This window comes from Mastomys coucha, unplaced genomic scaffold, assembly GCF_008632895.1.
Source record: "Mastomys coucha isolate ucsf_1 unplaced genomic scaffold, UCSF_Mcou_1 pScaffold3, whole genome shotgun sequence".
Lineage (NCBI taxonomy): Eukaryota > Metazoa > Chordata > Mammalia > Rodentia > Muridae > Mastomys > Mastomys coucha.
Window position 1 is genome coordinate 43,090,447 of NW_022196909.1, and position 15,460 is coordinate 43,105,906.

The window sequence follows — 15,460 nt, forward strand, 5'->3', positions numbered from 1 at the left end:
GAGAGAGAATCATCAGGCATATTAAGGCCCAGGGCTCAGATGGTCCCAGTATCCCTATCTAATCTAGGTATACACTGGAGTCAAAGATCTTCCACTACTCAGAACTGGCCATGTCACACAGGGGACCCACACCTAGGCTGTGCCCAGGACACACACAGAGATAAGCAGGCACAAACTCATGAAACCCACCGTGCTCTCTTCACTTACCAAGGCACAGGCTAGCAGGGCCAGGCGATGGCTGTCCTCAAGGGTGTCTGACCTGCAGGGCCTAGAAGAGGAGGACATGGTCATGAATGTGGCATACAGGGTTTAGGAGAGGCATTTCCCTCAAAGCAGGCAAACAGCGAGAGGCAGGAACTTCAATAGGGATTCAAGCCAATCCCAGGATCATGCCCCTGGGGTTCAGGAAGTTGAGCCTGCACTCCCATTGCATAGCAGGAGGCTCACAGATGACTCATAGATGAACAAACCCAGAGACAGGCACCAGTTACATCCCAGGACACTGGAAACCACTGCAGAGACCTGCGGGTCCCTAAGCAGTGGAGACAGGCTGCTGCATCTGCCCTGAACAACAGAGAAGCCTCCCTCTGCCAGGGCCTGTCCTACACAGAGCCACTGTCCAACTTGTGATGGTGACCCTTCTCACACACTGGGCTTCTCTGGCCCATCAGCCCTGCCACGCCGTGCCACATCCCAGCCCTTGAAGATCAGTACTCCAAAACCTCTATTTTAAACTGGCAAAACCTGCACACAAGACTGACATGCACACTAAGCATGTTTGAGGCATGTTAAACACATGTGTACAGCTGCAAAGCCACTGGTCCTCTCCACCCACAGAGCTTTCCCATCTTCCCAGAGGGATACCCAGCCTCTCCCATAATCCAGCAGCCCAGCCCTCAGTACCCAGACTGCTCTCTGTCTGCACACTGGAAACTCTAGCAACTTCATGTAAGTGGCATCGCGCAATCGCTCTTTTTGTGATGGGTCTCTCTCTTAAGGCCAAAGACCATTCTGCTGGGTGCAGCAGAGAGAGTGTCTGTGTCCCTACCCCACTGAGTTGACAGTACAGACAGCAGTGTCTTTGACAATGATTGGGTCTTGAGTCTTGGTGTCCTCAAGAGAAGAGAACAGGGTCCAAACTCATAATCCTCCTTCCTTGGGCTCCCTGGTGCTGGGATTAGAGGCTCATGCCACCCCGCCTGGCCACTTTCCAGTACTTTAAACTGCCTCCACATTGTCTTTGGTTCACATATTCATGAGAGAAGATCTATTCCACTATCAGCTCTGCCCTTTGTAGCGACAGGGACAGGAAGAAGCCCCCCAGCCTGGCTTCAGCAGCTCACTGTGGATTATCTTGCTTCTTCAGGGTAGGGTTTGGTGAGTTTCTTGGATTTAAATTTTCACCAAATTTGGAAAATTTTAAGGCCTTACTTTTTCTCAGCATGTGAGACCTTTATGTTCTTTTCCACTTGACACAGGCCCACTGGTGTTTTCTTGTCTTTTTTGCTTTTCAAAGCATCCTTTGAAAAGCATGCTTATTCAAAGTCTTTGAATAATACTCTGATCTCTTCTGCACCATTTAACTGACCAAATCAATCCCAGCCAAGATGGTTTTTACCTCTAAAACGTGTGTGTGTGTGTGTGTGTGTGTGTGTGTGTGTGTGTGTGTGTGTGTGTACTCCTGAGGACCTTAGGTAACATCTTCAGAAATGGTACCCACTGGGGCTGGAGAGATTGCTCAGTGGTTTAGAGCACTGGTTGCTCTCCCCTAAGACACCAGTTCAATTCCAAGCATGCACATGGCAGCTAACAATCATGTGTTAACTCCAAAATAAACTTAAAACAGTTGAGGACAGTGTACCTTTAAGATAATCACTACTAGGGAGTCAAAAACAGGTGCGTCTCTATGACTTCAAGATCATCTGGTCTAGAGGAAGTTCCAGGCCAGCTACATTGTGACACCTTGTTCTCATAAAATTAACAAATGAAAGAAAAGAAGCAAGCAAGCAAGCAAGCAACAAAGAAAGAAACAAAGAAAGCAAAAAGGAAAGAAAGAAACAATGAAACAAAAGAAAGCCACTGCCTCTTTTGAAACAAGGTCTCTCATTAGTTTGAAAACTCACAGTCCAGACAGTCTGGCTGGTAGTGTCCCTTGGATCCCCTTAGCTCTGCCTCCCAGAGCTTTCATTATAGCGACACCACCATGCCCAACAGTTTTATGTGGGTTCTAGGGACTGAAGTTCAGATTCTTATACACAAGTCCAGGCACAGACAAATTCAATTCCCAACTCCATTTAAAAAAATAAAAATAAAAAATAACACAAAATGAAATAAAAGAAAATTAAAACTGCACACAGAAGAGAAAGTGGGAAGGCCAAGTACAGATGCCCTGTGGCCTCAGCCTCAAGAGTCAGAGGCAGCAAAGGTCACGAGGGCAGGAGCCAGCCAGGGTGACAGAGCAAGAGCTGGTCTCCTGACCAACTACTACTGACAAAAGACATGAACTACTGTCAATAAATAAGACAGAATTAGCTACCCAGCAGCGTGGTAGGAGAGGGAAGTGATTGTGGCTGACGGTCCTCAGGCTCTTGGGTCTTGGGTCTTCCCAAACAAGGAAGCCATGGTCAGTTTTGGTAAGTAAGGCTTCCACAGGGGGCATTGTACAAACTACAAATGGGAAAAGAATGTGATAGTCACTCAGAAATTATGTAAAGGGCTGGTGTGCAGCTCAGTGCGGAGGGCTCAGTAGTGAACAAGGCCTGGGATTATGTTCCTAGCTCCACAAAAAAAAAAAAACCATGGGGAGGGAAGGAAAGAAAACTTAGCATGCACACACACTCTCTACTTGCAGCTCTGGTTAAATTATTTTGTCAAGCAGAGCATGGCGACATATACCTTGAATCCCAGCAGAAGTAGAGGCAGGTGGATCTCTTGTGAGGCTAGCCTGATCTATATATTTGACGTTCCAGGATAGCCAGGGCTACACAGTAAGACCAAAAATAAAAATAAAATAAAAATTATTCAGACATTAAGAAAAAGATGGTCAATTTCAACTGAAAAGGCTCTCTATGTGTAGACGTCAGGCTGTGCTCTGCTTTGAGAGACCCCAGACTGTACAGAGAGGCCTTCCAAGGAGACCGAAAAGAGACTTCATTTCAGAAGCAACTTTGACTCCATTTCGAGGGAGGATGATGACTGCCCCTGGATGGAGCCAGAAACTGTACCCAGGCACTATCTATCCAGCAATCTGATAAATCACTTATTTCTAAGGACAGAAAGAGTGCCACCCTACAAGTTGTTGATACTGTAGGGGCCCAGGGAAATATTAAAATCATATCAGAAAACCAAGTCCCAAGAACTTACTGGACATACCAGACTAAGGAAAGTACCACTGCCTTGCTTGGACTCCACAAAATGAGGGAACACTAATAGCCCCTCAGCAAGCTGTTATGTGATACCTTGTATGGCCATCAAGCACCAAGGGCTGTTATATCTGGATATCAAGGAATACAGGCTAGCCTGGGCTACATAGGGAGTTCTGGGCTAGCCTGATCTACATGGAGATCCTCTACTCCACCCAATTTCACCCTCCAAAAAAATATCAATAAAGGGGGTGGGGGTGCTGGCAAGATCGCTCAATGGTTAAGAGCACTTGCTGTTCTTGCAGAGGACCCATATTTAGTTCCCCGGCTCCCACTTGGTGTTCACAACCACCCATAGGCATGCATACAGTGCACATACATACACTCACATGCATTAAATAAATAAATCTGATAAAAAAAATCTAAGGCTCAAAGAGAAGCTGTAGTCATGGATGAGACTACTTAAGAACGAGAAAAGCAAGTTGGAAGTCAAACCCCAGCACTCAAAAGAAAAAGTTACCCAAGCTCAGAGAGCCCTAAGCGAGACCCTTCGAACAGCCAGAGCAGGAGCCCCGCTTTTCAAACTCTCTCAAGACACGAAGAGAAATAGGAAAACAGAAGTAGGAGAGGCCCGGTCCCTGCCAAACACATTTGAGGCTAGTCTAATCTTCTCGTTATTAAAAAGGGGGTAGGGGGAGCTGTGGAGAGATGGAGAGCTGTTACTGGATAATCTCTCAGATGTCATGTGTGCCCATAGACACAGCCCCCAGGAAGATCATCAAGTGGCTCATCAAAGAGCAAGGCTAGGCCAGGTCTCCACAGGAAAGCCAGAGGGCTGAACAGTGATCAGCAATCGAAGGGAAGCAGCCTGATGGGTTAAGTTGGTAACATCATTTAAAGGCATGGTTTAAAAAGCCAAAATGAGTACAGACATCAGCAGTGCACACACTGAGGTTAGCAGGCCACTGTGCAAGGATGACATGAAATGTGTGGTGTCCCATCCTGTAAATCATCGTCACTACTACCACCACCATGAGCTAAAACCTTTAGAAACACAAGGCATAGAAGAAAATATCCTCAGCTTGATAAAGGACCTAAACACAAAGCAAACCAATCCAATGTGACAGTGCACCCCTATAACCCAAGCACTCAGGAAACGGAGGCAGGAGGACCGAGATAACCTACAAACGGATCTTTAAGTCAGCAAAGTGCTGGATGAATAGCGACAGACATCCCTGTCTCTGCGGTTCACAGAGCTGAGTCAGTCCAACGCTGCCATCACAGTGACTAGTACAGGACACGTTCAACAAGACACACCCACAGAAAGAAAGGCCTCCCAGCAGGCTAGTGTCCAAGACCACCTTCTCCAATCTCTGTCTGTCTGTCTGTCTGTTTCTGTGTGTGTGTATGTGTGTGTGCGCGCGCGCGCAAGTACCATCCATCTCCTTTGACCCAGGATCTCTCACTGGCCTGGAGTTTACCGACTAAATACCATGGGCTGGTCAGTGAGCCCAGGGATCCTCCTGTCTGCTTCTCCCGGCCATGCCAATGCTGGGGTCCCATCTCCACACGTTTCTCCAAGTGGGTCTGTATGTTTGCAAGGTTGAGCCATCCAAGCAGCCCCCTTCTTTTAGTCTTCTGAAACACAGTCTCAGGTAGCCCAAGCTAACCTCAAATTTGCTATGTAGCCAAGGCTGGCCTTGCTCTCATATTCCTGGTTCAGCCTTCCAGATCTTGGGATTACAAGGTATGAGCCAACAAACTTGGCTCTCCAGATTTCTTGAGAAAAACAAGAAAAACTTTCTTTAAAAAATTCTGTAGAGAGTTGAAGCTATAGTAACAAACATCTGGGTATGAGTATCTATCTAGTTTAAATTTAGCACTTTGCCAAATGTCTTAGTGTGCATACACATGTATGTGTTCTTTCCTGAGCCCTGTAAGGGCTCAGCTTGGCTCTCCTAGTACCCTGTTCACAAGCACAGCACTCTGCGCACATGGAGGACGAAACAGCTCGCCCCTCATACCAGCCAGCAGCCAACCCACATCCAGTCCTCTTCAAATGTCACACAAACAGTTCTAGGCCTGATGTGTGAGCGTCTCCCTCAATCCTGACTGGTTGCTTTGCCAGGCCCCTTCTGTCTGGAGTTGAGGTTGGCAGTTGTACAGGGAAGACGCTAAGAACCTCTGGCTCGTGGTTGGCACAGTCTGCTGTGATCCCTCCAGAGCGATGGGCAGCAAGGAGCGAGCAAGGTGGCTGTGCCGGCAAAACTCACTGTCAGCATTTTTGGGGGGAAGGAAAGCTCTGTTTTGACTGTCGACTTTGAATGATCAGTGGTGATTGAGAACAAAGAGAGCTGAGAAGAAACAAATTATTAAGTTATTCCCACACTCAAGGACGACCTACAGCTCTCTTCCCCTCTGTGACCAGCACAAGACCTCCTAGCCTAGTACTGGGACCACCCAAAGCCACTGGGAAAATAGGCTGAACCAGGAAAAGGTCCCCAAGCAGTGAGGCAAGTAAGCTAGGTCCCGGCAGGCCACAGCTTGCTGCAAATTACAAAGCCATGCTCCACTGAGCAGAAAGTGGGTTTTAGTGTCCTGATATAGAGTCCTGATCTTCTTTATTAGCTTTTTCACTGACAAGCATTACCCAAGGCCTAGTGACCAGATCTCTCCAGGACATGGGAAAGGGGTTGGGGGTGGGGGCTTGCACCAGGAGAGCTAAGCCAGAAGACACAAGGGAAAGTGCCAGGAGCCAGGGACAGACATGTGACTTGGCCCAGCTCTGTGGTTGGTTAAGACTGCCAAACTCCACTGAGTTGAAAACAGGGACAAGCCCATGCCTCTAGTACAGATCCTACCAAGGGGTCTAGCTGCTAAAGTTACACCTGCTTCTCAGCAGAACAGGCACTAGGACCCTCTACTCAAGGCTCAGGCACAGGACGAGTGGCTGGGGATCTGAGGGCTGTGGAAGAAGACACATGAACCTGGGTCTCTGGGCTGAGACCACTTACTGGATGCCTCAGAGTTCCTAGACCATGGCTGACGTTGAGAAGCCAGAGTCCAGCTCAGAGGCGTGCCTCACACACCACTGATGTCACCACCACACAGTCCAGGCTCATTCCCTGCCTGCTCATGTACCTGTGCAATGAAGCTCACACAAAGAAGGGATGTCCCAGCTCAGGGCCTCGCACGGAAAAGACAGGAGCAACTTCTCAGCTGCAGGCAGAAATGGACGGGAGAAAGGGGACAGGGTGACAGCTGCCTGGCTTTTATCCTGATCTGAGTGCCAGCAACCCAGGCACCATGAGAAAACTTTGCTGGTCAGCCACCTTAGGGTCCCAGGAACAGAGCTGACAGGCAGAACCGGGCGGGTGCCTCCTGTAATCTGTCCAGATGTGCACACCACCAAACGGAACCTAGGGTTCATGTTCAACTGCTGGCTCCCAATGCCCTAGGGATATGGTCACGGAGGGGGCACCCATTGCCACCGTGAAGGGACACACTGCTGCCTCCTGAGTGGGCCTCACCAGACACCAATAAAGCTCAAAGCTTCATTCCCACATGGGTAGAGATGTCAAACACTTGGCTATCCAGGCACTAGGGGTCCCAGAAATGGCTACTGCCCAACACCCAGCAAGCAGGAAGATGAAGCCTGCCCTGACCGCCTAGCCAGGGATGGTAGCTACCCTCTCCTCAGCTCCTTCCAGGCAGCCTGAGCTGGACCATTCTGTCCCCAGCATGGACATGCCCAAGAATTGGGCAGGGAGGTGGATGCCGCTTCAAAATCCTAGGTACAGCCTGTCAACTCCATCTCCATCCATATGAGGGCAGCACGTAAGAGCTACTGTAACAAGGCTCCACAGATGCCTGATGACACCATGCTAGTGTCCAGAAACAGCAGGCCACCAGCTGTACATTCTACTCTTTGGTAGACATAATCGAAGGCAGACAGAGCAACTGACAGAGTCACTGCCGAGAAGCTTGTCCTGTGTGGATGTAATTATGTGTTTCTCAGGCAACAGATGTATATGTGGCCTGTCTCCAGCATCCACTGAACTGGGAAATTCTCCTCTTAGGCCAGGAGGCCCTCCCCTAATGAGAAGGCCAGGATGCTGAGCTTAGCACTGGACTCATGCCTAAGGTCCTGCCTCGCAGTTCTCCCACACCATCCTGGGTCAGCAAGTGAGGAGAGGAGAGGACCAAGGACAGATGCGCGGACAGCCTCACCTGAGCCCTCAAGAAGAGAGCCACAGACTTCCAGCTGTCACTGCTGTTCCCCCGGCAGGAGGGCGCTATACCCTCAGACTGGCTGAGCCATGCACGACCCAGCAACAAAAAGGAAAAGGACCGGTACTTCACTGGTATGCTGGGGCAAACACCCAGGGAGGCAAAGGGCAGTGCTACAGCGGCAGACGTAACGTCCACACGCCAAGTTCCCACAGTGGAGTGAGTGCCATGCAGAGGTGTCACATGCCCCATTGCTATGGTGACAGAAACAGCCGGACTACCATTCTCCTGAGCTGCTGCTGGAGGGAGAAGGAGGAACAAGGCCAGAGGAGAAAGGTTCTGGGACCCTTCCAGGAAACCATGGCCAGTTTTGGACATTTCCTACAGACTCAGTCCTGAGCTGCTGCCGCTGCCGCCGCTGTCCCTCCTCAGTATGCCAGTCATTGGCACAGATCGCTGCCACGCTGGGTAGCCAAATGAGATTCACACAGCATGTGGTGCATGCACACGGTGTCCCATGTGCAAGCCTATGTGCATACCCCTCTCATACACACAATGGGCTGTGCATGGAGGCTACAGTCAGAAGAGAGGAAGTATCCACTACCCATGGGTCCAGCCAGCTTCAAGTCTGGGCCTGAGGGGAGGTCAGGATTCAACACCTTGCACACTCACGGTCAACCAGAAACCTGCCACCCATCCTCATAACGCACGGCACACACAACACAACACTATCTATGGAAGTGCATGACAGAGAGATACACGAAACGTTAGTGTGCTGGCTTTTCAGAACTAGAAAATAAATGAAAATGAAAACCCACAGCAGCATCCAGGGCTGCTCCTTTATGTGCCAGTGTAACGAGCAGAGCCTGGGACAGCCGGCCGGGTCTGGACACACAGTCAGGAGGCATCACCTGCTCTGTGCTTGTGAAAACTACACAGGAGAGCCCATCACACTAATAACACAGAGTGGAGGAATCTTGATCTTGATCCGCTGGCTGCACCACAGGGTTTCCTGCACCCCTCTTGGTCTAACCTGATAACTCACTCAATGAGCGAGTGAGCATCAGGAAAAGAACCACAGAGACACTGCACAGGTGTGATGGTGTGCTTGGTGTGTGCGGGCACGTACAGGAGAGCATCCGAACTCAGGTGGAGATAAAGGCGGTTTGGGGGGTGGGGAGAGAGAGTCCGGGGTAAGATGGGGAAATGTCACCAGTGAGACAAAGGGAGACTGCAGGACCCAGCAAAGCCTGAAGGGAAAGTGAGGGGCAAACACAGATATAAACATGTATGCATGTATGTATGTATATATATGTACATACATACATATATGTGCATCTATACATGCATGCATATATAGATATATGTGCATATATGTGTATATATATGCATGTGTGTATGTCTCAGTGTATACATGTATGTGCGTGTGTGCCTGAGTATATGTCTGTGCATCATAAGAATGGAGGAGCCCACAGAGATCAAAAGTGTCACATCCTCTGGAACTGAAGTTATAGTTGGTTAAACTGCCATGTGGGTGCTGGGAACTAAGTCTTGATCTTCTGCAGAAGCAGCAACTGTCCTTAACCATTGAGCATCTCTCTAGCCCCACCCCCATTTTTGAGACAGGGTCTCCCACTAGCCCAGAGCTTATTAAATAGGTAGACCATCTGGCCAGTGATTCCAAAGATACACCTGTCTCTGCCTTACCTGAGCTGGGATCACAAGCAGATGCCACAATGCCTGGCTTCTTTCCATTGGTTCTATCTAGCATTATCAGCTGAGTTGTCCACCAACTCCATCACCCCAACTACCCATCTTTTTAGAGCTGCATTTGAATTATTGCTTGTCCCATTTAAAGATCCATGTTCACAGACCTGGACAGTTTGCTCAGTGGTTGAGGGCATCCAAGCTCAGCTCCCAGAACCCAAATCAGGTGGCTCACCACCACCTGTAACCTCAGGTCCAGGGAACCAAACGCCTTCTTCTGGCTTCCTCTGGCACACACATGCACACACTCTCACACACACGTACACGCACACACACGTACACACACGTACACGCGCGCGCGCACACACACACACACACACACACACACACGTCTTTTTTTTTTTTAATGCTAACAGCCAAAGTGGCACACACCTGTAATCCCAGCTCTTAGCTGCCCGAAGCAAGCATAAATCAGGGCCAGCCCAGGGCTAACCCATGTCTAAAATAAAATAAAAACAACAGTATTTAGCTATCACTGGTGTGTGCTCATTATGCTATGTGTACAGTTCTTCAGCTGCCAAAAACTCTGTGAAACAAACAAACAAACAAACAAACAAAAAAACCCCACTGACATTGGAGCCTTGCCTTCTTACACAAGCTGATGAAAATCAAGGTTTAAGAAAAATGCACTGTGCAGCCATGTCCCCTGCTAGTTAGGAGTCCTATTTAATGACAGGCTGAAGAGGGAAGGCCTTCTTAGCCTGAACTCCCTGGAATGTGTGTCCTGTCCTCCACAGGCAGACAGGACGCAGTTCCCCCGAGACAGCTGAGTCATTTGGCACACTTAAGCGTGCTGTTCCGTCAGTGGCTTGTCGCTGTTTAATTCCTCTGGCATCACACAGATTCCCCCACCATCTTCGTGGTTTCTTCGCCCTCCCTTGCAATCCCATGTCCAGTTCCCCTTTGTAAGTCTACAACAGCTGTGGCTCAGTGCCACCCCTGGCTCTAGTCAGGAGCACAGAGAGATTCGTACCCACAAATTGAGCAGGGGGACTTCAGACATGCTCAGTTAACATGTGTGCATAGCATCCTGGAGAGACAGATCAGTGGGAGAGCCCTTGCCTTTCAAGATTGTGAGGGCCTGAGTTCAGACCCCGGGACCCACATAAAAAGATTGGGTGAGGGCTGGGGAGATGGCTCAGTGGTTAAGAGCACCGACGGCTCTTCCAGAGGTCTCAAGGTCAATTCCCAGCAACCCTATGGTGGTTCACAACCATCTGCAATATGATCCGATGTCCTCTTCTGGTGTGTCTGAAGACAGCTACAGTGTAATCATATACATAAAATAAACAAATCTTAAAAAAAAAAAAAAAGATTGGGTGAAGGGTGCATGTCCTTTAATTCTAGAGATGCTGGGATGAGAGGTGGAGACAGGCAGATCCCTCAAAAACCAGCTGCCTGGCTTGTGACCTGACAGTCAACAGAGGAATAAGAAATCTTAGAATGAGCCAGAGGTGGCAGCGCACACCTTTGATCCCAGCACTAGGGAGGCAGAGGCGGGAGGATCTCTGTGAGTCTGAGGCTAGCCTCAGACTACATAGTGAGTTTCAGACTTCATAGTGAGTTTCATGGCTACTAAAGAGACCCTGAAAAAGAAAGAAGAAAAATTGTAAAGGGGAAGAAAGAAATCTTAGAATGCTTAGGGATGAATAACAAAAACCCTATGTATAAGACAGAACAGGGAAGAGAAAAAGACAGGAGAGCGGAGAGGGGCAGAAAGCCAGAGGACCAAGACAATGCTTGAGGACTCAGCCAGGAAGCTCCTGTCAAGAAAGCACAGGGACCTGAGTTTGGTTCCTGGAACCCCCCTAAAAATTTAAATGTGGTGGCCCGCGCTTGAAATCCCAGCAATGTGAAGGTGGAGCCAGAAGGACAGAGTCGGTGTGCTCCAGGTTCAGTGAGAGGCCCTGCCTCAAAAAACAGGTGGATGGCTCCTGAGGTGAATAGATCTGTGTGTCTCTCTGCCTCTGTGTTTCTCATGACATGTGTGCGCATGTGTGCGCACACACACACACACATACACACACAGAGTTAAGTTTCAACTTCAGCCTAGCAGAAAGATACATGGAAAAGCCTGAGTATGGAGAAAAGAGAAGGGTGCACGCAGGCTGGGTGACTGAAAAAGCAGATGTGACGGTGATGGCCAGAGAAGCTGCCATTCTCCTTGGTGAGGCGAGTCTATCACTGGTGTGTGTTCATTATGCTATGTGTACAGTTCTTCAGCTGCCAAAAACTCTGTGGAAACCAGAGAGAGGAACCGAGACGAAGAGGGGACTGCAGCCAGCTGCAGCACAGAATTCTGTTGTTTTTGTTTTTGAGACAGGGTTTCTCTGCGTAGCCCTGGCTGTCCTGAACCTTGCTCTGTAGACCAGGCTGGCCTTGAACTCAGAGAGGTCCTCCTACCTCTGTTTCCTGGGTGCTGGGATTAAAGGCCTGTGCCACATGGGGCTGATATGTGGGATTATACAGTAAAGAGACAGAATGGCTCTGTACTATGGACCTGATGACTTGAAATGGCCAGACACTCCCACAGGGACACGATTGACTCACCCATCTTCTCCTCCCTAGCACTGGCCCTAGTATTCTGTTCCCCATGTGCAGAACCTGGCACTTCCCTGTAAGTAGAGGATAAAGGGTCACTCAGCAGAGGCTCCTGTAAGTACTGAAATGTAATAACCCCAAGATAACATCATGGCGACTTCTGTCCTGGCTCGAGCTTCCTCCCCGCACCCTTCCCTCTCTCTCCATCTTTGTCCTCTTCTCTCCCTTGCCCCCCCCACTTGCTTGTAAATGAGCAAGGTACCCTGTTAGCATGAACCGACAAGGCCCTGACTCCTGGTGGAAGCTACACAGGAATCTGGAGCCAGCTCCTTCCTACACAGACCTTCACAGAAGACAGTGGGCACCTGGCACCATGCTGCTCCCCGTGAGGAGAAATGAGTCTGAGTAACCCCGAGTGACACCCCAACCTCTGGCCCACAGGAAAGGTGAGATGCCGTGAAGCCCAATGTGTGAGGTGGCTGCTGCCATAGAAGGAGATAACGGAGGCTCAAGAAAATGACAGGACACACCTCACAGCAGATATGGAGTGAGGATGTTAAAACATATCTTCCAAAAAAATCCAAGGGCTAAGAGGATGGCTCAGCTGGCACAGGGTTTGAATTGGTCCCCACCACCCACGTAAGACATCAGACTGTAGCTGTAACCTCAGTACTGGGAGGCAAGGGTGGGGGGGAACCCTAAGGCTTGATAGACAATCAGCCTAGCAAATCAGGGAGCTCCAGGTTTACCAAAAGACTCTTGTCTCAGAAGATGTAGCACAAAAGAGGAAGACATCTGACACTGGCCACTGGCTTCCACACACATGCATACCTACATATGCACATGCATGAAAATGTGCACGCACACAAACTTTAAAAACCAGGCCCGGACTAAGAGCCTCCTTAAGGGACATTTTCTCCAACCTCACACAAACTCTCTGTCTTACTTACTTTTCGTTTTTTAAAGATTTATTTATTATATGTAAGCACACTGTAGCTGTCTTCAGACACACCAGAAGAGGGCTTCAGATCTCATTACGGGTGGTGGTGAGCCACCATGTGGTTGCTGGGATTTGAACTCAGGACCTCTGGCAGAGCAGTCAGTGCTCTTAACCGCTGAGCCATCATCTCTCCAGCTCCACCTACTTTTCTATGACTGTGATTTAAAATAAAATAAAATAAAATAAAATAAAATAAAATCACCACGACAACCTACAGACAGAGAAGGGTTTATTTGGGATTCATGGTTCCAGAGGAAGAAGAATCCATGACCATCATGGTGGGTGGGGAGTGAGGCAACAGGCAGGCAGGCGTGGCACTGGAGCAGCAGCTGCGAGCTCAAGTCTCACTCCACAAGCAGGAAGCAAAGAGCAAAGAGTACCTGGGACACCACAAGGCTTCTGAAACCTAAAACCCACCCTGACTGACACACCTCCAACAAGGCCACACCTCCTGATCCTTCCCAAATAGCTGCCAGCTGGGAACCAAGTTTTCAAATGCTGGCGACTTATGGGGAACGCCTCCTCCAAACCCTCACTCTCTTACCCTTAGAAAGAGGCCCCCACCTATTTCAGGCCTGTAGTTAGTACAACCCGGAATCTGAATGGCAAGGAAGATACAGGAAATGGGGAGTGGGATGGGGTTGAGGGTATACTTGCTTCCCAACAGATACGAAGAGTTCCTAACAAACTTTAACAAATCTACAGGAGAGTGCTAACACATCATAAATATGCCTCATGGCCAACTAGAGAAGCTGGGTGGTCCTAGTAAAGCAAGAAATCGGACAGTTCACCCAGAGAACAGGGAGAAGGGCGTCCCGAGGCTCCACCGATTCAGCAGGAGAGTCTCAGAAACAAGAGGAGAAAGGAAACCCCTTTAGACAGGGCCATGCTATGTACCCCAAGCTGGCCCGGAACTCCCTATCCTCCTGCCTCAGCCTTCTCCTGGCAATATGATAGATAAGCTAGCACCACGGTCCACAGAGCCACCTCCTCCCTCCCACCCAGCTGGCCCCTTTTGTGAACTCATTTATTTCCATGTAGGGATTTTGAAAACATGTTCTTGCATCCCATCCGACCCCAACCCTCATCCTGACTATCCCTGGAGCTGTACCTGGGGACTCCTCCTTGGCACACAGCCAACAGTGGCCCCTGTGAACAGACCTGCAGAGTCATCCTGTGAACCCTCCGCCCCCTTCACCTCAGGGCCTCCTGGGGTGAAGGTGTCCAGCCTAGGGATGTGAAATCTGCTCTAAGAGGGTGGCCATCAATGTGCCTGACTTCAGTCGCAGCATTTGAGATGTCCTGGTTTCCTCACTCTTGGTACCTGGAGAAGGCTTCTCAGGACTTGATCTATATTGCCCAACACAGCCTTATATCATTTCCCAAGTCCAGGAAGGCCTGGTAATTTGGAAGTGGAAAGCAAGCATTAAACCATACTCTAGCCAAACGGCCTCGGTGACACCTGCCTAAGAAGAACAGGCTCTTCTCTCCTCTATCCCAGTCACAAGCCGGTTCCCCTCTGCCTAGCCTGGCTGTGTCCAAGACCCACAGTAACCTGTTCACACTGGTCACCTCCAGCATGCTGGCACCCCTGCAGACCCATGTATGACCTCAGCCATAAGTCGGTTCCCCAGGGAAGGCGATTCCCTAAGTTCTTGCGGCAAGCCTTATTCCTGGCTTGCAGGATGCCCGGCCCCACACGTTCAAAGCTCGGGGCTGGACATCACCTGCTCTTGAGGAGTAATGGCAAGCCACATGCTTTCTGTCCCTCGTGGCCAAGCCTCTCTCCTCTGCCCTCTCTGAGCCTCCATTCCCAGGGATCCCAGAGAGGCCCCTGAGGGCAGCCCGCTCCCTCTCCAGCAGATCCTGCTGACCACGAGTCGGGAGAGCAGTCAGACAGGCCTGGCTTCCTCTTACGTTTTCTGGGATCTGTCTTCGACACTGTAACTCCTTCAAGTCTCCTGTCACTCCTTATTCAAGTACAACATGTAAACAGGTGATGCATCTTAAGTGTGCAGCTCGAAAACTGAGCACACCGGTATAGCCAGCACTGAGGTTGTGAGCTAAGTCTGCTGGTCCACCTGAATCTGCCTGTGTACCCTGCCTTTGAGGCCACAAGCCTGCCAGGGTGTGGGCTCTGAGTGGAAACAAGACACGCACACCTGTCTGTCTCTTGCTCCCTTTTCCATATGGTGTGTGTGTGTGTTATACATGTGCCACAGCATGGAGGTCAGGGGACAGCTTTCAGGAGTTAGCGTTCCCCTTCCACATGTGGACCATGAGGATCAAACTCAGGTCCCTGGGCTTGGCAGCAGACTCCAGACCCCTTTACCCCTGAGCCCTCTCACCGGCCCCTCTCTCCTCTTCACAGCTATTGCGTCGACTTGTCTGCTGTGTGAACACTGTACTACTCCTGGCTCATCCATTCACCGGCTGCCTCAAGCTGGGCTGCAGGGCATCCTGAACAGGGTTTTTAGCGCAAGAACCTCTCTCCTCTCTCTCTCTCCTCTCTCTCTCCTCTCTCTCTCTCTCTCTCTCTCTCTCTCTCTCTCTCTCTCTC

The 15,460-nt window shown here is 49.8% G+C and overlaps 1 protein-coding gene across 2 annotated transcripts in view; it reads right to left on the minus strand.

Annotated features, from left to right (window-relative positions):
• The window catches only part of Agpat3 (1-acylglycerol-3-phosphate O-acyltransferase 3), a 91,194-nt gene that overhangs the window by 60,375 nt on the left and 15,359 nt on the right, over positions 1-15,460 (minus strand). For both annotated transcript variants that reach the window (XM_031348756.1, XM_031348755.1), the window contains one exon: positions 208-268. The gene's annotated coding sequence lies outside the window, so the exon portion shown is untranslated. The remainder of the gene's footprint in view (positions 1-207; positions 269-15,460) is intronic.